The 6,000-nt window shown below is 55.4% G+C and overlaps 1 long non-coding RNA gene across 2 annotated transcripts; it reads left to right on the top strand.

Annotated features, from left to right (window-relative positions):
- Positions 1 to 431: 431 nt before the first annotated feature.
- Positions 432 to 4,260, top strand: LOC122234386. 2 transcript variants are annotated; one of them, XR_006212171.1, is made up of 5 exons: positions 432 to 548; positions 676 to 724; positions 1,461 to 1,541; positions 2,528 to 2,605; positions 3,926 to 4,260. It is a non-coding gene; the product is annotated as an uncharacterized LOC122234386 (long non-coding RNA). The 2 variants fall into 2 exon arrangements; XR_006212170.1 differs by lacking the exon at positions 432 to 548 and having other exon boundaries at positions 555 to 724.
- The last annotated feature ends 1,740 nt before the right edge of the window (positions 4,261 to 6,000 follow it).

Genomic DNA, 6,000 nt, shown 5'->3' with positions numbered 1-6,000 from the left:
GCCCGGGGTTTGCCGGCCAGCCCTAGCTGCTTCCTGGCTTGATTTAAGCAAGCTGACAGACCTCTTCACGCACCTTTCATTAAATGAAGCAAACCAGAGTTTCAGCCTGACTCGGGGCGTCGTGGGCACCAGGTGGTAACCACGTCAAGGACTTGGAACCAGGGCGGGATGCGGGCGTGCGCCACCCAGGAGGTGCCCACGCTCACTGCGGCCGTCTCAAAACGCTTAATCGCCTCTGAGCAAGAGGGCCCCATGTTTTCACGTTGTTCTGGGCCCCCTGAATCGTGTATCCAGTCCTGCTTGGAACGGACGCTGGCAGGTAGTAAACCCACAATTAATGTCGGCCGTTGTAATTATCAGAGGGACGCAGCAACGTGGCTAAAACCACCCAGCGACGCAGCCTGGTTCGATCCCGCACTCGTGCGCACACGCGCGTGTTGTGAGGTTTGCGACGGCGTGGAAAGGTTTACGGCAGTGCTCTTTTAAAGCCCCTTCCCATTCCGAGTTGCTGTGCTTCAGGAAGCCTCCGATTTCCGCGCTCGTGAAGTGTGGGTTCCGTGAACCCGCTTGCCAGGCTCGCGGGACCGTGGCGGCTGGTGCACGCGACCCCAGAGCTGAGGGCTGCCCGCCACCCTTTCTGCCCGTCTGAGTCTCGCTCTCTCCGTCTCTGTCTAGGGCCGAGGAGGCTGGACCCTCAACAGTGCCGGCTACCTCCTGGGTCCCGGTGAGTGAGCCTGCTGAGGGCTGTCCCCGCCAGCGGCCAGGCTCAGCGAGCCCGGGAAGACCCTCGACTCACATTCACTGGGGTCCACGGGTTTTATTTCCAGACCCGACTCGAGAGTTAGTGTAGCAGAGGGATGGGCGTGTGGGCCACGGAGCCACGGCATTGTGTTCACATCCCCGCCTAATTCTCTGGACGCCTTGGTTTCCTCACCTGTGACAGTGGGCGTCGTGCTGGTCCCCTGCCTCACGCGGATGTTGTGCGGATTAGACGAACGGGAACGATCCCCAGTGCATACTTATGTTCCTCCATCGCTGGCTCCCGGTCTCCCCTGGTTCTTCCTCACTGTGCACTTGTGTACCGGGCTCGGGGACAATTCCAGCCACCGCGTCCCTGTGATGCTCAAGGCAGGGCCGCTCGGTGGTCCAGGAAAACCCAGGCTCCCGGGACCGTATGAAAGCAGGAAGGACTTGAGGTTTGGATCCAGACACAGGCGGGTTCAGAACCCAGTTCTGCCACTTAGCGGTGTAGTAACTCCGGGCAGCCATCTCCACTTCTCACCTGCCTGTGGGGACGGGCCAAATGCACGCCGTCCCGCGGATTTGGTGGCGGTGCTCCATCGAGGGAGTAGCATAACAGGATTGCTGGATTCCCCGTTATGTTGCCATTTCACAGATCCATGGGTCCTGTTCTCCTCCGTCCTCCCCCGTCCTCCTCCCCCCTCCCCTCCCCTCCCCAGAGCTCCACCTCCTTCAGAGCAGGGGCCGCGGCAACGGGAAGAAGACAGCCCTGGAGGTCCTGGACCTGTGGAAGGCCATTGGTGAGCGCGTGGGGCATTCGTCTCCACCACCCCCCTTGCCTGCCCGCGGCTGGCTTTGGAAACTGGCAGGTGTGGGCTCCGTCCCTCGCTCTGCCACCTACCGGTTGGGGGAGCTCAGGGAAGGGCGATTCTTTCCAGCCTCAAATACGTCCACCTGTGGAACGTATCAGTGGAAAGGCCCAACGGCTCTGTTGTGTGGCTCGCCGACAGAAGGCGGGTAACAGTCTGGCATGTGATGGAGACTAAAGGAGTCACAGTTGCCATGTTGGTTTAATTATCTATTTTTAAATTTTTATTTATTTATTTTAAATATTTTTGAGAGAGAGAGAGAGAGAGAGTGTGGTGGAGGGACAGAGAGAGAGGAAGAGAGAGAATCCCAGGCAGGCTCCACACTGTCAGTGCGGAGCTTGATTCGGGGTTCAGTATCACGAACCATGAGATCATAACCTGAGCCGAAACCAAGAGTCGGACGCTTAACCGACTGAGCCAGCCGGGGGGCCCCTATGGTTGCCATTTTTAATCTTCTCTCCCTGCAAGATCCACATTCACTTTGTCCTTGCACATCCCTGGTGCTGTTACCTCGTCTGCTCGCTGGGCCGCGTCTCGTCTCTGAGACCCCCCGCTCTGTCCCACCCTCATCTGAAGGGAAGGAATCACGGGTGTGCACGGGGGTTCAGACACCTGGACAGGCACACTGTGAACACAGCTTGTGACCTGAACTGAGTCTCATTGTTGTCACCTGCCAGGCCATAGAGGCATATCAAGGGCTGGTTCCTCGCCGGTGGCCCTGTTGGTATTTGGTGCCGATGGTTCGGTGTTCGGGCCACAGGTGTCCCCACACATTCCCAAGTATCCCCGGGCTGGAGAAAATGACCCTGTACGGGTACCACAAAGTACCGAGAGATTCCCAGGGAATAAGAGAGCTGCAGGAAATTCCCAGGAAATAAGTCACTTGGTACAAACCCCTGAACTGGTTTTGTTCCTAGACGGGCTCCCCAATCCCCACCCTCAGCAGGCCACCAAGAAGAGTCCGAGGGAGACCTTGGCCAAACCAGAGACGGCAGGTAAGCATGGGAGATACGAAGGAGAGAAAGAGATACAGACGGGGACAGGAGACAGGGACAGGAGAAATGGCCAAAGGAGCTTTGAGGGTCAACTCTGAACACCCATCACGGCCATGACGGTTCCCTCCCTCTGTGCTCCTTCACCTCCTTCCCTGCCTCTCGGCCCAACACGAATTTCCCAGCCAACCCCAGATATTTCCCCACAACCTGGTGCTTTTCCAGGCATGACCCCACTCCCAAACTTTGATCTGCCCTAAAACCACCCCCAGGCCTTTGCTGCAACACTCACCTCAAGCCCTCACTTGGACCCCATGGGTCACCTCTGGCTCTGACCTGTGTCTGGAGTAAGATCTTTATTTCCGGCCTTTCAACTCCCTCTGGACCCTGTGCTCATCTACATTCACGATCAGGTGTGTCCTTCGACTCCCGTTCTGAATCCCGGTTTCCTCAGAACACAGGGTCCATTTCCCTGGAGGACCTTTGCCCCAGCTGCTGCCTCAGTCTGGAATGTTCTGTCTCTAGAGCTTTGCATGGCTGCATCCTTCGCCTCTTGCAGAAACCGTCTGAGCCAACTCCTCCACTGTAGGGCCTGCCCTGACCTTTGTACCTGACGTAAACCCACCTTCCCTCCATTTTTGTCATCTTCTCTTATTTCCATAGTAATATTTGCCAGGATGCACCTCGTCTTTCGTTTGCACATTTCTCTGCTTGTTCTCTGTCATCTCCCGATAAAATCTAAGCTCCACGTGAGCAGGGACCTTCTCTGTCTTGCTCGCTGCCTAGTGCAGGGGACGATGATGGATGATATGTGGTAGGCTCTTGGGAGATATTTGTTAAAGGAATGGATTAAATTATCCAAGTGCTGGCTTCCCACCCAACCACGACCCAAGTCAATGATCAAGGCTCGCTTTCTCCTGCCTTCCTCCGGCTGGACTTACCCCAGCCCTGTTTCTGGAAACGAACAGCATACTTTCATCCCAGCTGTGCTAGCCCCTCTGGAAAGCACTGCACATCTTACCGGTGTTGCTCGTGACAGACCTCCTCAACCCTCTAAGCCCCACGCCAACCTTCACAGCCCTCTGGCTCTCGAAAACACCCGCCACCATCACGTGCCATCTTAAATGGGGAGGAAAAGGGAAATATGTGGGTAGATGCAAAGAAAGGAGGGCAGAGCAAAAAGGATTGAGGGAGAGCGAACAGGGAAGGCGATGGGATATGGAACGAACCGCAGCCGAACTCCTCATCCCCAGCCTCGAGGACCTGGTTTGGGTGGTGGCAGTGAACAGAACTATTCAAAATTTGCCTCTTTCTCTCCCACAGACCCAGGCGAGCTCAGCAAGAAAGCTCCCAGGGAGGGAGAGGTCCTGCAGTCTTAGACGTCTCCACACCTCTCCTCTGCATCCTTCTCTCCAGCTCCTCCTGAGCCCCCCTCTAGCTCCCTCCACTGAGACTAGGATCTTGAAATTAAGTTCCCAAATCCTATGTCGAAAATTTGGAGTGTTGGCAGAATTTCCCTCAAAAGTTCCCAGACTGTCTCAGGTTTCACTGATTTTTCCTGGGCATTGTTAACAAGCTCAAGAATAATTCTGGAACCATTTGGTTAATGTAATCAGGGAATATTTCCGTAGTCCGTGTAAAGTGATTGTATTCTTTCATTTGTTTTCATTTTGGTGCGTTTTTTTGTTTTGTTTTATTTTTTTAGAGAGGGCCCATATGAGGTGGGGGTTGCAGAGACAGAAAGAGAGAAAGAAGTAAGAGAGAGTCCCAAGCAGGCTCCGTGCCTAGTGCAGAGTCCGATGTGGGGCTCAATCCCCTCATGAACCCCAGAGTCACGACCTGAGCCAAAATCAGGAGTCCCATGCTCAACCAACTGAGCCACCCAGGCGCCCTGGCCCACCCACTTCTTTTTTTTTTTTTTAATTTTTTTTAAACGTTTTTATTCATTTTTGAGACAGAGAGAGACAGAGCATGAATGGGGGAGGGTCAGAGAGAGGGAGACACAGAATCTGAAACAGGCTCCGGGCTCTGAGCTGTCAGCACAGGGGCCCGATGCAGGGCTCGAACTCACGGACCGCGAGATCGTGACCTGAGCCGAAGTCGGCGCTTAACTGACTGAGCCACCCGGGCGCCCCGGCCCACCCACTTCTTTTAAAGAAAAGTCCCTGCACAGCACCTGTCGTGTTGGCTCACACACCTGTGCGTGGCTATTCTGAGTCCTGCGGGAGGTGGGGTCTCTTGAGCTGGGGGCACATGCCCCTGTAAGAACACAGCATAAAGGAAGAGGCGGAGGTAGGCGCTCAGTCACACGTTCTGAGTCGCTGTTGTCCTTTGAATTCGCCCCTTCCTCAGCAGCGCCCCGTGGCTGGGATCACTCTCACGGGATTCCTGGATCTCTGGCCGGATGCAATGCACTATCAGAAATCTCACTGTAAGCCCTTAGCAACTTTAAATTGCAGAATCAAGAGACAGCCTCAAGCCCCAGGCACGAAAAAGGCACTCAGGCCCTGCCTTCAAAGATCTCACGGGGGGGAGAAACCACAGAAATTGGGGGACAGAGGTGGTGTGGGGACAGTAGCACAGGGACCCATTGGGTGAGAGCCCTGAAGGACATTCAGAGAGGAGGCTGAGGGTGAAGAGTTCTCCTCAGAGAAGACGCTTCAGGAAGTGGGGGACAATAAGGGATACCCGGAGTCAGGTTCGTCTAGGGCCCAGGGGGCTTAAGGGTGGCCAGGGGACGATGAGCCTTGTTTGGGAACCAGATAAAAACACAAGTAAAGGATAGATTGAGATGAGACCTGATGGCCCCAAGGCAGAGAATGGTAAGTCTGTGAGCTCTAAGGTGAGAGAGAAAGGGTAGGGGTCCTGCCCAGGTGCTGGGGTTTTACCCACACTGACAGGGGCTCGGAACCCCGCAGAGGGCTTGTCCTAATGTTGAGCACGTGGGCTTGTATTGCGTGCAATAGATTGTATACTCGGATAATCCCCATTGCACGGGACATACTTCTGCTGAAAATTATTCATGGCTTACCTGAAATTCCCATTCAGCCGGGCATCCTGAATTTTCCACCGCTGACAACCCTAAGGAGGCACAGCTTCATTCCCAGAGTGCCATCAACACCCGGCTGTCCAGGATGAAGGTCGCTGTCCCCGAGCGGCTGTGGGGTCAGAGACCCATCCCTAGACAGCGTCACTCCTTGCTCCTCTTCTCTCCAGCTCGGGAAGGAAAGGGCTGATGCCAGAGGAGACTGCTCTGCTCAGCCTCTCAGCACAGCTCTGCTGTGTCCCTCCCAGGCTGGAGGGCTGTGGCCTCCGAGGGCCACTCACTGGACTGGTCTTCACCTCAGAGACTGTCTGCAGAGGGGGAGGGGAGGGGTGGGCTCTTGAAGAGGGAGAGG

This window comes from Panthera tigris, chromosome E2, assembly GCF_018350195.1.
Source record: "Panthera tigris isolate Pti1 chromosome E2, P.tigris_Pti1_mat1.1, whole genome shotgun sequence".
NCBI classification, from domain to species: domain Eukaryota; kingdom Metazoa; phylum Chordata; class Mammalia; order Carnivora; family Felidae; genus Panthera; species Panthera tigris.
The sequence above is the reverse complement of the archived record's forward strand: the minus strand, read 5'-3'. Positions and strand labels throughout refer to the sequence as shown.